Source organism: Mercurialis annua, linkage group LG3 (genome assembly GCF_937616625.2).
Source record: "Mercurialis annua linkage group LG3, ddMerAnnu1.2, whole genome shotgun sequence".
NCBI lineage: Eukaryota > Viridiplantae > Streptophyta > Magnoliopsida > Malpighiales > Euphorbiaceae > Mercurialis > Mercurialis annua.
Window position 1 is genome coordinate 22,988,184 of NC_065572.1, and position 21,587 is coordinate 23,009,770.

A 21,587-nucleotide genomic window follows, 5' to 3' on the forward strand; every position below is an offset into this window, starting at 1 on the left:
ATTGCTTTCGTAACATTTTAAACTTTTGGCTTAAATCGCTAAAAAGGTGAAACATTTGGATTTGTTTCGTAGCGTTTTAAACGTTTGGATTGGTTTCATAACGTTTTAAACGTTTGGCTTAAATTGCTGAAAAGGTGAAACGTTTGTATTTATTTCGTAACGTTTGTAAATGTTTGGCTTAAATCACTAAAAAGGTGAAACGTCTGTTTTTTTTTTCGTAACGTTTTAAACGTTTGGCTTAAATCGCTAAAAAGGTGAAACGTTTGGATTTGTTTTGTAATATTTGTAAACGTTTGGTTTAAATTGCTAAAAAGGTGAAACCGCTAAAGCAGTGAAACGTTTGTAAACGTTTGGCTTAAATCGCTAAAAAGGAGAAGCGTTTGGATTTGTTATGTAATGTTTGTAAATATTTAGCTTAAATCACTAAAAAGGTGAAACTTCTAAAAAGGTGAATCGTTTGGATTCGTTTCGTAATGTTTGTCTACATTTGGCTTAAATCGCCAAAAAGGTGATGTCACGACCCAGTTTCATGAATCGTGACCGGCGCTAGGGTATGGGTATGGTTGTACCAAAACCCGTAGCAAGCCTTGCGGATAACAACTTAGATACATTTAAAACAAAGTACCTGCAGAAAATCACATGCTCGGGGGCAACCGAGACTTCAGCCTAATCTAGCAGTACAGATAAACAGCATATATTTAAAGTACGCTTAATCTCAAATAAACTCCAACATGGCAATATAATATAAATGCCATAACACTGTAATCATGCCACAAGCGATAAGTAATAGTTGGACCAATCCAACAACAATAGTCTAAAATATAAACGTAAGACTAAGACATGAATAATATGAAACTACTACTGCGGTCTAAGAGTTTAAAATAGTTCGACACTTTATTTCTGAAATAAATAAAGAACCTCCGAGAATGAAGAAACGGAGATCGACCAAAGCTCAAATCATAAACCTGGAAAATTTGGGAAAACAACGGGGTCAGATTTACTGAGTAGAGTTTATATAACCATTTACATTTATTAAGTTAAAAACCTTTAAAACGTTTACTAAAACATTTTCATTATGGATTATCAATGAAACCCTAAACCACAATTCTAAATCCATTGTCGTGTCGGTGAGACGTATCTCAATAACCGATCCCCGACTATCTATTAATAAATAGTGAGCCCAGGAAACGTATCTTCCACCGGTGCCCTCACTAAGGTGAGACGTATCTCAAACCTACCTCAATACCATAATCATTACCGGTGCGCACGCAGTCCCGATGATGCCCATCGAGTAGCACGTTCCAAATCAAATCCACAATGCCGAAAACAGTTCAAAAGCTGCTTATACATATATATATACAAAATAATACATTTGCTTAATAAAGAGGTAAATAAAGATATAAACTCACTGCTTGCTAAATCCACGTGATCCTGACAAGCAATCTAACTCTGGTTCGCCTCTGAAGTACGAACAGTCGACGGGTCTAAATAAAATATTAAAATCATAATTAAAATCAGACCCTAACTCTAAAGAGTACTAAACACCACATAGGACCAGTACAACACAAAACCAAGTCACATTAAACAAACACTTATATTAACGCATTCAAATTATAATCCAAGTTATAAGGTACAAATCATATAATCACCTTTAAAATAGTACATAAACTAATTTAAATAAATCCGAGTTAAAAATCCATATTAGTGAGTCAGCCGAGTTATATAAACTACCAAGCTTCTTCCCACTTATTGGGCGACCACAGTCTAACCCAAACAAAACTTTTAAATTTTATAAACCCGAGTTTATAAAATAAAATACTTGATAAAACAATTATCTATATTAAATAGAATTTAATATCTTAATATTCAAGTAACCCAAGTTACAATCAAAACTTAAATATTTAAAGTCTATAAAAGTTTTGGGACTAAACTGTACTTTAGCCAAATTTGGACTAAACTGTACTTTAACCACTAAGGGCTAAATGGTACTTTAGTCAATTATAAAATCCAATAAATTTCTCATTCTTAATTTACTAATTAAAAATCAATTAGAAATCCCAGAAGATAAAACATAACTTAAATAAGTTTTTTAGAAACTTTTAGGGGCTAAATTGCAATTTAGCCAATTTGACATTTCGATTAAAATTACATATAATTACCCGAGTAATTATATTAATTTAAGTTATAAAATATCTAGCGTATTCTAATTGTCTATTTAAAATCAACGAGTTCAAGTTATAAACGAAACCAAATTCAATAAATAAAACTAACTTAAAGGATTCAATTGATTTCAATAAAACAAATTGGTGACTACACATGATAATTGACCATCTCTTTTAATTCAAACAGAAGCCATTACCGCCATCACCATTGCTGCAACTTTTCACGAAATTGAAAACAATATTTAACCTAGTCTTGATTCCTCTAACAAACATAAACATAAACTTGGCAACATCACAATCTAACATGATCAAGAACAAGTTACAGAAACATCAAGAACAACAGCCCAACATAGCACGCAGAAAAACGAGGAACGGCGAACACCAAACGATGAGGCAAACCAAAAATTAAGAGCTATCAATCCATAACTAACAACCCACGAGATTATACATATTAACAAGTAAAATCATAGCCAAAAAGGGAGTGAATCATTCGGCAGAAACATGAAAATCAAGAACAGAATATACACGTACAATTTCGATGAAACAGCGGCGACTATATCGCATAGAATTACGTACCGTTTTGACGAAAACAAAGATGGAAATTGAAGAGGCGTGTGTCTATAATCTTATCGACGAAACGGAACTGGATTCGACCAAGAAACGAAGGAGAACGAATCAAAATACGGAAAGCCGTTCAAAAGCAAAAATCTGAGATTATGAAAAAGACTTACCGAAATTTTCTGTCAACTTCGGAAGGGATTACGGCTAACGATTCCTCAGCGAAAACGGAAAGGAATGATGGCTACGGGTTTTCTGATGTGTGGAGAATAGATTAGGGTTGAAAGTTTTTGATTTAGCTAGGTCGGAATAGGTTAGAATGATAGACAAAAATGCCCCCTCGCAAGGTTACAAGAGTCTCGAACGAGAACAGCCTCTCAGGCCTGTTTCTCGTTCGGGACTGGCCTGGTCTCGAACGAGACCAGGCCCAGAATATGATTCTCGTTCGAGAATCATCAGATTCTCGAACGAGAATTTACAAAAGGTGCTTTATATATTTTTTTTTTCTTTTTCTTGAATTAAAACATTTTATGATTTAACTACAAATCTACCCACTCACGAATCAACACGAACCCGACCGATAACTTCGATTTTATTTCAAAACGATCGGAAAAACACTGAAAATTTACGGGATATTACATTCTCCCCAACTAATTAAAAATTCGTCCTCGAATTTAACACGATATGCAAATCACACCAGAACAACACGTAACACAAGTAAAAAATCATAAAATCACAGAAATCAAGATATCGTACCTCACGGAAAAAGAAAAGGATAGCGATTCCGCATATCCAACTCGGTCTCCCAAGTACATTCCTCTACAGAATGATTGCGCCAAAGCACCTTGACCATCGGAATCTCCTTGTTCCGCAATTTACGCACTTGCGTATCAACAATCTCAACTGGCTGTTCCTCATAGGACAGCTCCTGGTCAATCTCAACACTCTGAGGCACAATCACATGCGAAGGATCGGAAATACACTTCCTCAACATAGAAATGTGAAACACAGGATGTACTAACGACATGTCTGGCGGCAGAACCAGACGATATGCCACAGCTCCAATCCTCTCTGAAATCTCATAAGGACCGATGTACCTCGGTGCCAACTTTCCTTTGACACCAAAACGAACCACGCCTTTCATAGGCGAAACCCGAAGAAACACAAAGTCTCCCACCTGAAACTCGATGTCTTTTCTCTTCGGATCAGCATAACTCTTATGCCGACTAAAAGCAGTCTCCAACCTCCGTTTTATCAACGGTACCTTCTCTGAGGTAATCTGAATAATCTCAGCACCAGACAACTTCCGCTCACCGACCTCTTCCCAGCAGATAGGAGATCGACACTTGCGTCCGTACAGAGCCTCATAAGGTGCCATCTCAATGCTCGCATGATAACTGTTGTTGTAGGAAAACTCAATCAACGGCAAATGAGTATCCCAGCTACCCTGAAAATCAAGAATGCACATCCTGAGCATATCCTCCAACGTCTGAATAGTCCTCTCAGACTGACCGTCAGTCTGAGGATGAAAAGCTGTACTGAAGTCCAACCGAGAACCAAGGACCCCTGTAACGCTTTCCAGAACCTCGAAGTGAAAACAGAACCTCTGTCAGAAACAATCGAAACCGGTACACCATGCAAACTGACAATCCTGTCGATGTACAACTGAGCCAACTTCGAAACAGGATACGAAACCTTGATCGGAAGGAAATGAGCTGACTTAGTCATACGGTCAACTATCACCCAGATGGAATCGTACCCCTGTCGAGTACGTGGTAAACCAACAACAAAGTCCATGGCAATCCGCTCCCACTTCCACTCTGGAATAGGTAGTGGTTGTAGATAGCCAAAAGGTCTCTAATGTTCCAGCTTCACCTGCTGGCAAGTCAGACACTTGGAAACGTACTATGCAACATCCTTCTTCATTCCGCTCCACCAATACGTACCCTTGAGGTCATGGTACATCTTGGTAGATCCCGGATGAACACTGTAAGCTGATCTATGCGCTTCTTCCAGAATCTGGTCTCTCAAACCATCTGAATCCGGAACGCACAGCCTCGAACCAAACCTGAGAACTCCGTCGACAAAAACAAACTCGGAATTCCCATCCAGATGGATCTCGTCCATAATCCGTTTCAATTGTGGATCCTCAGCTTGTAAAGCTTTAATCCTATCAACCAAAACCGGCTGCACTTGCAGATGTGACAACAAACTCCCGTTCTGAGAAACCTGAAAACCGTAGCCCGAAGCTATCAAACCATGCCATTCTCGAACCATGGGTCTACGTCCAACCTCAGAAATATGGGCTAAACTGCCCGAAGACTTGCGACTCAACGCATCGGCTACCACATTAGCCTTACCAGGATGGTACTGAATAGTACAGTCGTAGTCTTTCAACAACTCTAGCCACCTCCTCTGTCTCAGATTCAACTCTCGCTGATCAAAGATGTACTTCAGACTCTTGTGATCAGTGAAGATCTCGCAAGTCGCACCGTACAAGTAGTGCCTCCAGATCTTCAGAGCAAAAACTACAGCAGCTAACTCCAAGTCATGAGTAGGGTAATTCACCTCATGCTTCTTCAGCTGACGAGAAGCATAGGCGATCACCTGTCCATGTTGCATCAACACGCAACCTAAGCCAATCCGAGAAGCATCGCAGTACACAGTAAAACCCTCAATGCCAGAAGGCAACGCCAAAACAGGAGCTGTAGTCAGAATCTCTTTCAGCTTCTCGAAGCTTGCCTCACACTTGTCGGTCCACTCAAACTTAACACCCTTCTGTGTCAGCTTAGTCAAAGGTGCAGATATCCGAGAGAAATCCTGCACGAACCGACGATAGTAGCCAGCTAACCCAAGAAAACTCCTGATCTCGGTAACTGACCTCGGTCTCTGCCAATCCATGACCGCCTCGATCTTCTTCGGATCAACCTTGATCCCATCCTTCGACACCACGTGTCCTAAGAAGGTAACCTGTTCCAGCCAAAACTTGCACTTTGAGAACTTAGCATACAACTGATGCTCTCGCAAGGTCTGTAGTATAGTCCTCAAGTGATAAGCATGCTCCTCCTCACTCCGGGAATAAATCAGGATGTCATCAATGAAGACGATAACAAACTGATCCAAAAACGGCTTGAAAACCCGATTCATCATGTCCATGAACGTTGCTGGTGCATTAGTCAACCCAAACGACATGACCAGAAACTCGAAATGCCCATAACGCGTTCTGAAAGCAGTCTTAGGCACATCGACATCCCGAATTCGAAGTTGATGATACCCGGATCTCAAGTCAATCTTGTAAAAGCACTTCGCACCCTGCAACTGATCAAACAAGTCGTCGATGCGAGGAAGAGGATATCTGTTCTTGATGGTAGCCTTGTTCAACTGTCTGTAGTCGATACAAAGTCGAAAGGAACCATCCTTCTTTTTAACAAACAGAACTGGAGCACCCCATGGAGAAGTACTCGGTCTGATGAAGCCACTGTCCAGAAGTTCTTGTAACTGCTCCTTTAACTCCTTCAGCTCAGCAGGAGCCATCCGATACGGCGGTATCGAAATAGGACCAGTTCCAGGCTCAACGTCAATGCAGAACTCAATATCCCGATCAGGTGGTAATCCAGGCAACTCCTCTGGAAAAACATCAGTGAACTCATTCACTATAGGGACAGTGTTCATACTGCCCACCTCAGCATCCATGTCTCTAACCACAGCTAAGAAAGCTTGACAACCCTTACTCATCATCCGCTTTGCCTTGATCGCAGAAATCAGATTCTTCGGTGTCTCCGCCTTTTCCCCTTGAAAAGAAAAGGGTAGATCACCTGGAATCCGAAACTCAACCGACTTCCCTCGACAGTCGATCGAAGCATAATGGCGCGCTAGCCAATCCATCCCCAAAATCACGTCAAATGAAAGTACATCCAACACAACTAAGTCAGCACGTAAATCTCTTCCATGGATCACCACGGAACAAGATGGATACACAACGTCCACAACCACACAGTCAGACAAAGGAGTAGAAACAGATAAAGGTTCACTCAGACTTGTTGGTGTTACACCCAACTTAGCAGCAAAACACGTAGACACAAAAGAATGGGTTGCACCCGCATCAAATAAAACAAGTGCATCTACGAAAGAGATCTGAAGAGTACCTTGCACCACTGCGGTAGATGCATGAGCATCCTAAGGAGTCAAGGCGAAAACTCTGGCCTGACCCTAACTCTGCTGCTGAGAGCTCTGCCCGGTACCATAGCTGCTAGAACCTCTACCGCCGTTGCCACGGCCTCCAAAACCACGCCCTCCAGAACCTCGGCCCCGCTGGCCACCAAAAGAAGCAGCAGGTTGAGAAAACCCTGCTGGTGTAGAGAACGCTGGTCTCTGACTCTGATAGGATGGCTGAGCAACGCTAGCTGCAGACATCTGCTGCCCAGATGCCTGACACTCTCTTGCGAAGTGACCCGGCTGGCCACAAGTAAAACAACCCCCTGGTGCTAAACGACACTCGCCTGGATGTCGACGTCTGCAGTTCTGGCAGAAAGGAAAACTAGCACCTCCGCTGTTACCGCGCCCAAAACTGCGGCTGCTACCGCTGTTGCCTGAACTGTAGGTGTACGGCTGATAAATCTTCTTGACACCCCTCTTTTTGTTCTTGTACTGAGAAGGTGCCGATTGGTAGCTACCACCACCACTCTGCTGTCCAGGGCCAGAAGACTTCTTGGTCTGAGAAGGACCAGAAATATCCCCAAACTGCAGTAACGAGCTCTCCATACGCCGAGCACTGTCTACTACGTCTGTAAAATCTCTGCGTGTCTCGGTCAGCAAACTCACAAAATCGCGCCCTAAGCCTTTTACGTATCTGTTGTTCACCCTTTCCTGATCTGTCTGCAAGTCCGGCGCGAACCGACCCAACCTCACGAACTCTGTCGTATACTCGGATACTGACCTATCATCCCTTGTCAGCGTAAGCAACCTGTCCCTGTGACCCTCTGTCACTGAAAACGGCAAAAAGAAAACTCTGAATCTCGCCACAAACTGAGCCCAAGAGATGGTAGCCATGTCAGCATGAACAGAGCTACGAAACCAGTCCCCAGCTGAACCCTTCATTGACATCTCGACTAGAACGACGGTCTGACGCTCAGTAGCCTGTAGTCGCCGAGCATTCTGCTCAACCTCCTCGAGAAAATCCAGTGCGTCTCCAGAACCGTCAAACTCTGTTGGCTTCAATCTCATGTAAGCCAAAACCAAATCTCTGTCAGTGGTTCCAACACCACCAACTACTGCACCACCAACCTGTGGTTGTTGTTGCTGGGCAATCTGACCCAAAACCGCATACTGATCCTGCAAAGCGACCTGTCCCGCTTGCAGCTGAACCTGGTTGAGTTGTAACGCCGCGACTCCAGCCAAAAACGTGTTGAAGTCGAAGTCGCCCAACTCAGGTTGTGCCACACCTGGCGCTTGAGCACCTCCTGCAGCACCGCGTCCTACGCCTCTGCCTCTACCTCTGCCAGCTTGGCCTCGGCCACCACGACCTCGACCAGCTCGACCCCGACCAGCTGGGCCTCTGCCTGCTAGTCCTCTACCAGCATGAACCTCTGGTTCATTCTGATCAACCTCCATAGAGATCGCGTCATCAGCCTCAGCATTTTGCTGAGCCGCAGCACGAGTACGAGTATTCATTCCTAAGAATGAAACAAGAACAATTTAAATAACACATAAAATTTCATACCCAAGCATGAAATAAAACAAGCACCAATTAAGATTTCCCGAGAAATCAACAATGATAAAAATTTATTCACCCAAGTGAAAATAACAATATAGTAAACAATAAAGCAAATAAATTCACACGACTGACTCACGACATTCCTATAGGAGTAGGCAGAAAATTTTGAAAACAAAAGATGACGTTTCAAAGACAAAACTCGAATCCTAATTCCGCAGTAGTTCCTAGGACAATTTAACCACTTAACATGCCAAACAATAAACACTTAACATTTAAAAGGCCTTGGTTTGAAACCAAAGCTCTGATACCAAGTTTGTCACGACCCAGTTTCATGAATCGTGACCGGCGCTAGGGTATGGGTATGGTTGTACCAAAACCCGTAGCAAGCCTTGCAGATAAAAACTTAGATACATTTAAAACAAAGTACCTGCAGAAAATCACATGCTCGGGGGCAACCGAGACTTCAGCCTAATCTAGCAGTACAGATAAACAGCATATATTTAAAGTACGCTTAATCTCAAATAAACTCAAACATGGCAATATAATATAAATGCCATAACACTGTAATCATGCCACAAGCGATAAGTAATAGTTGGACCAATCCAACAACAATAGTCTAAAATATAAACGTAAGACTAAGACATGAATAATATGAAACTACTACTGCGGTCTAAGAGTTTAAAATAGTTCGACACTTTATTTCTGAAATAAATAAAGAACCTCCGAGAATGAAGAAACGGAGATCGACCAAAGCTCAAATCATAAACCTGGAAAATTTGGGAAAACAACGGGGTCAGATTTACTGAGTAGAGTTTATATAACCATTTACATTTATTAAGTTAAAAACCTTTAAAACGTTTACTAAAACATTTTCATTATGGATTATCAATGAAACCCTAAACCACAATTCTAAATCCATTGTCGTGTCGGTGAGACGTATCTCAATAACCGATCCCCGACTATCTCTTAATAAATAGTGAGCCCAGGAGACGTATCTTCCACCGGTGCCCTCGCTAAGGTGAGACGTATCTCAAACCTACCTCAATACCATAATCATTACCGGTGCGCACGCAGTCCCGATGATGCCCATCGAGTAGCACGTTCCAAATCAAATCCACAATGCCGAAAACAGTTCAAAAGCTGCTTATACATATATATATACAAAATAATACATTTGCTTAATAAAGAGGTAAATAGAGATATAAACTCACTGCTTGCTAAATCCACGTGATCCTGACAAGCAATCTAACTCTGGTTCGCCTCTGAAGTACGAACAGTCGACGGGTCTAAATAAAATATTAAAATCATAATTAAAATCAGACCCTAACTCTAAAGAGTACTAAACACCACATAGGACCAGTACAACACAAAACCAAGTCACATTAAACAAACACTTATATTAACGCATTCAAATTATAATCCAAGTTATAAGGTACAAATCATATAATCACCTTTAAAATAGTACATAAACTAATTTAAATAAATCCGAGTTAAAAATCCATATTAGTGAGTCAGCCGAGTTATATAAACTACCAAGCTTCTTCCCAGTTATTGGGCGACCACAGTCTAACCCAAACAAAACTTTTAAATTTTATAAACCCGAGTTTATAAAATAAAATACTTGATAAAACAATTATCTATATTAAATAGAATTTAATATCTTAATATTCAAGTAACCCAAGTTACAATCAAAACTTAAATATTTAAAGTCTATAAAAGTTTAGGGACTAAACTGTACTTTAGCCAAATAGGGACTAAACTGTACTTTAACCACTAAGGGCTAAATGGTACTTTAGTCAATTATAAAATCCAATAAATTTCCCATTCTTAATTTACTAATTTAAAATCAATTAGAAATCCCAAAAGATAAAACATAACTTAAATAAGTTTTTTAGAAACTTTTAGGGGCTAAATTGCAATTTAGCCAATTTGACATTTCGATTAAAATTACATATAATTACCCGAGTAGTTATATTAATTTAAGTTATAAAATATCTAGCGTATTCTAATTGTCTATTTAAAATCAACGAGTTCAAGTTATAAACGAAACCAAATTCAATAGATAAAACTAACTTAAAGGATTCAATTGATTTCAATAAAACAAATTGGTGACTACACATGATAATTGACCATCTCTTTTAATTCAAACAGAAGCCATTACCGCCATCACAATTGCTGCAACTTTTCACGAAATTGAAAACAATATTTAACCTAGTCTTGATTCCTCTAACAAACATAAACATAAACTTGGCAACATCACAATCTAACATGATCAAGAACAAGTTACAGAAACATCAAGAACAACAGCCCAACATAGCACGCAGAAAAACGAGGAACGGCGAACACCAAACGATGAGGCAAACCAAAAATTAAGAGCTATCAATCCATAACTAACAACCCACGAGATTATACATATTAACAAGTAAAATCATAGCCAAAAAGGGAGTGAATCATTCGGCAGAAACATGAAAATCAAGAACAGAATATACACGTACAATTTCGATGAAACAGCGGCGACTATATCGCATAGAATTACGTACCGTTTTGACGAAAACAAAGATGGAAATTGAAGAGGCGTGTGTCTATAATCTTATCGACGAAACGGAACTGGATTCGACCAAGAAACGAAGGAGAACGAATCAAAATACGGAAAGCCGTTCAAAAGCAAAAATCTGAGATTATGAAAAAGACTTACCGAAATTTTCTGTCAACTTCGGAAGGGATTACGGCTAACGATTCCTCAGCGAAAACGGAAAGGAATGATGGCTACGGGTTGTCTGATGTGTGGAGAATAGATTAGGGTTGAAAGTTTTTGATTTAGCTAGGTCGGAATAGGTTAGAATGATAGACAAAAATGCCCCCTCGCAAGGTTACAAGAGTCTCGAACGAGAACAGCCTCTCAGGCCTGTTTCTCGTTCGGGACTGGCCTGGTCTCGAACGAGACCAGGCCCAGAATATGATTCTCGTTCGAGAATCATCAGATTCTCGAACGAGAATTTACAAAAGGTGCTTTATATATTTTTTTTTTCTTTTTCTTGAATTAAAACATTTTATGATTTAACTACAAATCTACCCACTCACGAATCAACACGAACCCGACCGATAACTTCGATTTTATTTCAAAACGATCGGAAAAATTTGTCGGAAAAACGCTGAAAATTTACGGGATATTACAGGTGAAAAGTTTGGATTTGTTTCGTAACGTTTATAACGTTTGGATTGGTTTAGCAACGTTTTAAATGTTTGGCTTAAATCGCTAAAATGGTGAAACGTTTGGATTTGTTTCGTAATGTTTGTAAACGTTTGGATTGCTTTCGTAACGTTGTAAACGTTGGGCAAAAATCGCTATAAAGGCGGAACTTTTGGACTTATTTTGTAACGTTTTAAACGTTTGTATTAGTTTTGTAAACGTGTAGCTTAAATCGCTGAAAATGGGAAACGTTTGGTTGGGTTTCATAACATCTGTAAACGTTTCGCTTAAATCGCCTAAAAGATGAAATATTTTGATATGTTTCGTAACGTTTTAAAAGTTTGGATTGGTTTTGTAACGTTTATAAACGTTTGGCTTAAATCGCTAAAAAGGTAAAACTTTTGTATTTGTTTCGTAACGTTTACAAACGGTAAGAAACAAAACCAAACGATTAAAACGTTAAGAAACAAATCCAAATGTTTCACCTTTTTAGCGATTTAATCCAAATGTTTACAAACATTACGAAACAAAATCAAACGTTTCACCTTTTTAGCAATTTAAGTGAAATGTTTACAAACGTTACGAAACAAAACCAAATGTTTCACCTTTTTAGCGATTTATGCCAAACTTTTACAAATATTACGAAACAAATCCGAACGTATCACCTTTTTAGCAATTTATGCCAAACGTTACGAAATAAAATCAAATGTTTCACCTTTTTAACGATTTAAGCCAAACGTTTACAAACGTTACGAAACAAATCCAAATGTTTAAAACATTAGGAAACAAATACAAATGTGAAACGTTTGGATTGAATTCGTAACTGTAATATCCCTTATTTGTTTTTATTTAGTTTTTGATGGGTTACGGTTATAATATTTGAATTCACGTGTAGATTTATGGTTTAGTTCTTGTTTTAATTAATTTTTTGGTTAGGTCCATTTTAATTGACCCAAGAGCATTGTTTGTTCTTCATGGCCCATGCAATTTCTTTTTCTTCGTGACCAATAGTTCCATGGATGCAGTGTTATTTTCCCTGCTTGATTTGTTATTTTCCTTTCCTTATTAAAAGCCTCTTTTAAACCCATTTTAGTTCCCTCATTCCATCAAACCCTAGCCGCAACATTACTCTTCAAATCTCTAAAAATTGTTATGCAAATCATCCTCAAAAGTCTAGTGAAATTGGGAAGAACTTCGTTTTATCTTTGTTTGGAGATCTGTTTCATCTCATCCGTAGTAGACTCAATCGTCTACAATCCCTAAGCTCCGGAAATCATAACGGTACGTAAATAATTCCTTTATAGCCACCGTCATTTGGCGGTTTTCTTAGCTAATTATTTTTTTATTTAAATCAGCACTTTAGTATTTTGATCTGTTCTTCTTTGTTGTAGCATCAAATTTGGATCCATCTCGTCCTAGTTTTAGTATACACGCGCCTCTACGATTCTCGTCTTTGTTTTTGCCAAACGGTACGTAAATCAATCCGCTGCGGTCACTGCCGTTTTATCGTTTTTGTGCGTCATTGTTGGCTTTGTTTGGTGTTTAGGTTCTGCCGACGGGTTCTTTTATTGAGGTGATTCAATGATGCTAGATTGTTTGTTTAACCGATTGATTATGGTTTTTCCTTGAGTTTCTTGAATTATGTTTCAGTTCTTCCATTGTTTTTGTTTGCCATTGATGGTCACTGCTGAATGGTTGTGTTATTAATGAAATTATGAATCTTGTTCAAATATGTGTTGGTTATGATTTTGGTTATTTATTGAAATGGGTACTGTGAATGTTTGGGTTGTACAAGAATTTGGTTTGTTACTATTAATTATAATTTCACGATTTGGTTTCTGTTTTTAGTAACTGGTTCGGGTACTGTTGGTTGGTTATAACGAGTGTGGGCTGATCTTAATTTCTTATTTAGAATGTTACTATAAAGTGTTTGATCTTGTTCTTGCATGATAGGCACCATTCACTGTCAATTAGGATGCATGATTATGATTTTGGTTCACGTGGGTTTATGCATTTGATGTATTGTTGGCTTAAGGATGACATTTGGCAGTAAAGTCTTTCCTTAAATTGATTGGCCATTTGAAATATTTATTTTCTATTTGTTAGTTTTCTTATTAATTAAAGGACATTGATTTTATTATATTTCAATTTTAAAACCGAATCTTAGATTATCGTTTTGATTTCTAAATTGCTATTTGTTAACATTATTTTAATTTTAAAAATAAAGTTGAATTCGATTTTAATTTTAGTCGTTTTAATTATTATAATCCGAAAAAGATATTTATTTTATAAACAATAATTATAATTACTAGGATAATTATTATTTTATTTGAATTATTGATTTGGCGTGTCAATTTGACTAAATTACAATTTAACTTTTAAAATATTTTATTAACTTATTTTAGTTAAGTATTTGATTGTAACTTGAGTTAGTTGAAGTTAAAGATATTGGCTTCCGTTTTAAATTTGGATTATTATTTTATCAAAGTTGTTGTTATAATTGGATATAAATATATTTATTTTATCAAAGTTATTTTTGGAAATTATAGACTGTGGTTTATATTTTTGTTAAAATATTTTGGGTCGGATTAGACTTGGGTCACATACATGTGAGGTAGCTTGGTAGTTATCGGTACCTCGGCTAACCCAATATTTGGAAATTGATCTATTTTATTATTTAAATATTATGTAAGTAATATTTTTCTGAAACAGATTTTAATGTGGGAACTCAATAGACCTGACTTATCCTTGACTTATTATTTATTTGATTATTGTGTTTTCTCGATGTTGTTCGTATTTTGACTCGGGTCTTTATGTGATTTATTGTCTATCCTGCTTTGACTATACTTGTGCGTGACTTGGAATTGTGCTAGTCCTATGTGGTGTCTATTACTCTCTAGAGTTAGGGGTTGGTTTTAATATTTGTTTTACCCTGTTCTTAGGCTCGTCGACTATTTGTGCTTCAGAGTCAAATCAGGTGTTGTCGCTTGCCAGGTTTTCACTTAGATTAGTAAGCTGTGAGTTTGTACTTACTATTTGACGCTTTATTAAGTAAATTGTTATTTTAATATCTATATATTGTATACGTACAATTGCAAAATGTTTTTTCATTATGCCTCTTAGTTGGAACATGCTACCTAATGGGCTTCATTAAGACTGCGTGCGCACTGGTAATGATCTAGGTAAGGTATATGGTAAAATGTGTTAACTCGATGTGAGGATAGCTCTCGGGACAAGGTAGAGTAACTCGGTGTAGCTCAGCTCTCGGGACTCTGGATATGGATTAAGTGGGATCGTTGGTAACTCGGTGTAGCTCAGCTCTCGGGACCAGGCCTATTGGATTAAGGATATATTTAGTATTGTGGATTAGGGTTTAACTATTATACGTAATGTTTATATTAAATGTTTTAAAAGGGGGTTTAAAAGTTTTCCACTTGATAGATGTTAATAGTGGTATGAACTCATCTCAGTATATCTGACCCTGTTGTTTTTCCAATTTTTCCAGGGTTATGATTTGAGAGAGTCAGCTTATCTCCGTTTCTTTACTTTCCTCGGAGGTCCCATTTAATTTAATAAAGCTGTTAAACTTTTTTATTCTCAGACCGCAGTAGTAACTAGTTATATTTGTTTTGGCATGTTATACTGTTTATTCAGGTTTATATATATGTCATCTTGTAGACTCGTAGTTGTACGAGGATTTGTTTTATTATGTTGAATATTATGAACTTCTAGAACTAGGTTGAAGTCTCGTGTAATACCCCGTACTTTTAAAGTACTACGTAAGGTGCCAAGAGGCATAAATGCGAGAATTTAATCAACGACATCGGAATTAAATTCGAGAAAGAAGAATTAGACTGAAGCGGTCTAAAAATAATTATTGCAAGATCATAATTTAATTACTATGCCATAAATTTGTTTTTAGCAGAACTTAATTATCCGAATAAGAAAAATAAATAATTAATTTGATCCGAGTAAATAAATAATGCGGAGTCCATTATTTATTGATAAATAAATTATCGTCACGCTTTCGTAAATTTACGAAACCATTTTATAAATTAGACGTGACGATTAATTAAGGATTTGAGCTAAGGTGTAATTTAACCATTTTGAGCTAAATGGTATATTAACCATAAAATGACATATTCAACTTATGAGCTAAGGATTTGGTTTGACAAGAATAAGAGAAAGGAAAGAAATAGAAGCTCAGCAAACCAAAAAGAAACCATCGCCATCTTCATCGTTCTTTTGCGCGCGAAAGACGACGGCGTCCATAACTCCGCGATCAGACCTCCGTTTTCAGTAATTGTAATTCCTATGCATATCTAACTCAATAAGGAATAAGGTAACCTCTTAGTTTATGATTTTGATTATGGTTTTGATGGTGTTTTGCTAAGTTCAAGTTGACATATTGTTGCTGCCATCTTTTTGATTATGTCTTAAGTTGAGTTTTAAGCTATGTTTTGAGTTATTTCTGGGTAATTACTGAAGCTAAGGGTTCGGATAAGAAAGGGGTTCAAGGTGTAATGGATTATTTTGAATTTGAATAAGAATTAAGGTTGTTTTGGTTGGGTTTAAGTGTATGTATTTTGTTTTGTATGTTGCTGTAAATTTCAGCAGTTTTGCGTGATGTTAAGTGAAGTTTGCGGGAAGTTATGGCTAGAGGTTTTAGGGGATTTGTTAAAGGTAAAATCTAGCGTGTCGGGGGGAGCGTTGGGATACCGGAACGGCAGCCATTTGCTTCTGTAAACAGCAGCAAAAATGTTGCTGCGAATTGCAGCAATATAGTTGCCAAACTGCTGCAACTCGCAGCAGTTATGGCAGCGATATGGGGACTGTTTGGACAGTCCCCGACCCGTATAGGAGGTCGAATTTTGAACGTACATCAAGCATAGGTAATGACGTATTTGTTTCGGGTATTAGAATCATTTTGATGAGGTTTAAAACTGATTTGATATAGTGCAGAAAGTGAAAGTTAAAAACAGTTTATGGTGCTATGTTTAGACTAAGATACGAAGGCCTTTGAGCGATAGCTTTTGAGAAAGCTTGATTAGTATATCGTAAGGGATATACGGAGAATGATACGTGATAGTCGGATTAGAAATTGGATGATTGAATAGGGCTGTGGTGTTTGAAAGAGGTGAGGTGTTGAAAATATAAAAATCTGGAAATTTGTAAATCAAGTCGCGAAGGCTACTTCGCCTATAAAAACGGACATCAATTCGTAATAATATTAACCCAGAAATGATTAGAATAAATAAATGATATTGCATATATGAGATTTAAGAAAATAAACGTGGTGTTGTTAAGTCGGATTAAATGTTATCGAGGCTGAAAGTTAAGTCAAAACAGAAAATATAAGTTAGAAAAATAAAAGGGGGCAACTTTGGAATTAAATTGTGAACAAATGGTAAGTCGGAATTAGTTGAAATCTTCACGGATATCGTAGATGAAAGTGTGAAGTTTATGAATGTTAAAATTGTTTTAGAAAATATCTGCTGTAGTTACCCTGTTCCGCTGTCTGAAACAACAGCGTTAGAAGGGTGTTTTTAACAGTTTTAATTTCCAGATTTGAGGTACCAACTTCAGGACTAATTTCCGATACCTTTGGGTACTAGTTTAAGTCCGAGGTATAAATGAAAGTTTTAGAAGGCATTCCGAACTTTAGGAATGCCAATTTTATTTTGAGTTTGGGCCACTGTAAGTCACAGTTTTAATAGCTCAAAATTGTTCAAAAAACATGAAATAAATAGGACATTTTTATAAGCTAACTTTGAGCAATATTTTGGAGACCTTAGAGATGTCGAATGAAGTTCGAGTCTAAAAATGAAATAAAGAGGACATTTTTATACGTTATTATGGACTACAGGAATGTAAAATATTTTTGGTAAACTGGCGGTTTTAGAAGAGCGGTTTTGATAGCCGCAGTGGGCTAGAAAAGCAATTTTTGAACAAGTTAAAGTTAACTTAAAATGTTAAGTTATTTGAAGTAAATTGTTTTGATTAATCAAATAAGATTTTGATTAATAACAAAGTTAATTAAAATACAAATTATTATTAGAAATTCTATCAATAGAACTCTATATTAGATAGGACGAAATATCGAGTTACGTACTTGGCGAGCCAAGTAAGTTCGACGAGGATCGACATTTTATTTATTATTATTATTTTGAATTATTAGCGATCCAGGTGAGTTGCACTTTATTTTCGCGTATTATTTATAAAAGCTAATTTCATATATGATAAGTATTTCTGTCAAATACATCGCATTTATATGATTTGTTTGTATGGGATTTTATTATGTTTGATTGATGTAATATATCAACCTTGTGGTGATGTTTATGGTATGTTTGAGACATGAGATTGGTTTGTGTGAGTTGAATCAGATACATCAGTTGGCTTTGCTATCGATGTCAGGCATATATGATACATCGGTTGACTTCGCTATCGATGTCATGTATATAGGATACATCGGTTGGCTTTGCTATCGATGTCAGGCATATAGGATACATTGGTAGGCTTCGCTATCGATGTCAAGCGGATGAGGTTAAGTATGATAGTTATAAAATGAAAAATAATGAATTATATTTTGAGTATGCAATGTTATAATTTTAATAATACCGTTAATAATTTGCAAACTCACTCAGTATTTCCCAAAATACTGACCCCCTCACTCTGATGTTTTTCAGGTAAACAGTGTCGGATCAGACAAACCATCTTCGTTGTGCTAGAAGTTGATTGACTTGCACAGAGTATGAGTTGCTAGAGCTGCAGTAGTCAGTAGGTGGTAGTACAAAATTTGTGATTTGATTTCAAACAATCATTTTGAATGTAAACTCTAATATAATAGTTTAATATCTATAATTGTATTATCTAAAAGAGTTTCTTTAAAAGCGTTTTATATATGATATTATGTTTTTATTTGCAAAAAATTTATAGTAGTTTTAGGCTTGCTACGGGTTTCGGAGCTACCACTCCCATTCCCTAGCGCCGGTCACGGCTCAATAATTTGGGTCGTGAGAATTGTGGTATCAGAGCAGTTGGTCCAGTTACCACTACTAATATGTGTTTTGTTGGTTAAGTGACCTAGGAACTACTGCAGCTATAGAGTTGAGTTTTGTTTGATCCAAGTCGTCTGCATGATGTGCTTTGTGATAAGTATGATAAATTGATTTGTGAAATGTTTGTTTGTTTCTTGTGACTCGTACATACGAGATATATACGTATATTTTGTTTTCGATAAGATGTGCTTGCATGATATGCTTATTTAGATGAAACCTTAAGGAGATGTAATGCCTCATATGAATAGAATATAGTTTATATTGCTATGATTTGATAGTAATACGTATGTGGTTAGCATCGAATAACGCGAGACATGCTATTGAAGTTGATCAATCAAGACATCAAGATATGTATGAGGAAGAAGTATGAAGCTATAGAATTGGGAGAACTTGCTGGATACATAGTTTAAAGGTCTAGACAACTTACAAACCGCAAAGTTTATAACTTTCTAAAGTTATTTGTTAAACGATTTTGAAAGCATAATTGTGCCTAGACCCGTTATAATCATTGATAATCGCCATGACATTGATAGAAATGCATCACTACATATATCAATACATGCATTAATAGGACATGCATCATATGCATTATGCTCAGACGAAGAGGTGAGAAGTGGAAACTTTTTGGGATGAGAGGTGTCATCACCCTAGTGCATAATTTTGCTAAGATTTCAACTGAATTTTGATTTAAATTTCAAAATGAGTTGTTTTATCTAAAAGAGTTTTCAAGAGATTTGTTTTAATGTGAGTATACCTAGACCAAAACTCTGTTACGGAAGTGAAATTCTTGAGAGTAAGCTGCGATCAAGGCCATGAGAAGAACGAATACGTATAATCGCGAGAACATAGAACTTATGCTTCCAGCATATGTAGTTAATCTTGATTGAGCGAGCTACATTACAGTCAGAATAACACATGTGTTCGAATAGTAATGCATATCTGATTAGCGACGAGTTAGAATGTAAATGCCCTTTTAGTCAAGACATAGAGGGCGTCAAACTACGAAATAAGAAGAGAAGTGTATAAGAAGATACAATCAAAAGATCGTATGTGTACGCGAATAGTATATGATGTAATCAATTAGAAGATGATCTAGGATGTCCTAATCCTTAAGCGAAGTGATTAGGACACCGTGCAATAAGATAAATAGAAGTATGAAAGATGAGAGTCGAACATACAAATCGACTCATAACTTACACCTTAAAGATAGAAGATTATCTATATGAAAGGATGTCGTCAGCTTTGCACGATATTAGAAGATCGCCAAGTTTAGTAAAACCAAGATAACTTTTAATGGAACCGTTGGATCATTTTAGTATCGGAGTATGATGTTCCTAAGAAAGTTACTTAGGAGATAACTGTTCGATTGTCAAACGAAGAATTAAACGGTAGTTTTTATAAGAGCATTGACGGAAGGTCTATATAACGATCAATATAGAGGACGAACTGTGAGAAGTATATATGGATTATAGACATAAAAGGATGTATAAGATATGTGTGGTGTGAAATATAAGATTAAAGGAAATTAAGGTAATGATTGCTGAAATTTCATGGGGTACGATAAGAAACTGTAAACCCGAAGCAGTATGTTATCCAGTTAGAACATTCTTATGTTTAGTATAGAAGCTAACAAATGCCCTTGATAATCTTTAAGCGAGAACATAAGCAATGATTATCAAAGGATAAGATGAATGAGATGGCGAAGAGCATGTTAGAAGATAAAGTTTAAAGGTTCATAAGCTGGAATCAAGAGATAGAATAAACCAGCACTTAAGATGTGTAACGTGTTAAGAACAAAAGTAACCGGGAAGGAATTTTGCGGTAAGTTATTCAAACAAATAAGTGAAGCAAGTGTTACATAGAGGAAAGTTGAGTTACATTAAGATTCAAAGAGGAAGAAAGATATAAGAACCAATAAAGGCGCAAGGATCAAAGATTGATACAAGAAGCAATAAAGGATAAGGTAATTTCGGAAATTTGCAAGTACATCGATTGTACTTGTAAAAGTATATTGAAGTACGATACATATCTATTCTTGGATTGTTACCAAAAGCAGTTAAGTGTCCAAAGATCATTGGATAAGAATAATGAACCCAATAAATGTTAATAATCAATACGTTAATCTTGAGAGATTAACAGAACAAAATCAAACTTCTTTAATGACAACGATGTTTGTATTAGGAAGTAACTAGTACAATGAAAGGAATTAATAACGTCTTGAGATTGCAGAGGGTTGCGAAGATCAAATATAAGATTGGACTTAGGTTTTACACTGAAAGAAGTAAGAATGGTTTAACGGAGAAAACGATGAAGGAAATAGACAAAGGCATGTAGTGCAAGAGGCAAAAGTCACAAGAAAGATAGTCATGAGGAATGGAACTAAGAGGTATGAAATGGAGTGATGAGTTATGATAAATAAAAATTTGGAGTAAAAATATTCGTAAGGAGTTTGGTTGCAAGGAAATTACGAGAAAGGAATAAGAGTTATCATAGAAGTATAAAGACGTTACTTTTATAACTCCAAGTATAAGTTATCTACTATGACAAGAAGTAAAGTATCTATCGAATGATAGGTAAGAGGATAATCAAGTTTAATTAGTTAAAGTTGATACACTTCAGGATTAAAGAACTATATGAAGGATTGAACCAAGAGAGTTCAAGAACCACAAAATGGTTGATGATATAGAAGTATAACAACGCGAAGAGTAAGATCAAGATAAAGTTAAGTATCATTAGATAAAGAATGTCTAATGAAGGCTATTGGTCAATAAGATAAAGAATTGTCTAAAAAATATAAAAGGATAACGATACACCAAGATATGTATCAAAGCAGTATAGATAACACTTGTAGCCATTGACAAGAATATGCTACTAAAGTGATCTACATCTTGAAAGTAAGGAATATA

General features: G+C 36.9%; 2 long non-coding RNA genes across 2 annotated transcripts; both read right to left on the bottom strand.

The window, feature by feature from the left end:
- Window positions 1–715: 715 nt before the first annotated feature.
- On the bottom strand, window positions 716–1,512 carry LOC126671870 (uncharacterized). The gene is made up of 2 exons (XR_007639163.2): window positions 1,410–1,512; window positions 716–965 (listed from the first exon to the last, which is right to left on the bottom strand). It is a non-coding gene; the product is annotated as an uncharacterized LOC126671870 (long non-coding RNA).
- Window positions 1,513–8,967: 7,455 nt separating this feature from the next.
- On the bottom strand, window positions 8,968–9,762 carry LOC126671869 (uncharacterized). The gene is made up of 2 exons (XR_007639162.1): window positions 9,645–9,762; window positions 8,968–9,200 (listed from the first exon to the last, which is right to left on the bottom strand). It is a non-coding gene; the product is annotated as an uncharacterized LOC126671869 (long non-coding RNA).
- Between the last annotated feature and the right edge of the window lie 11,825 nt (window positions 9,763–21,587).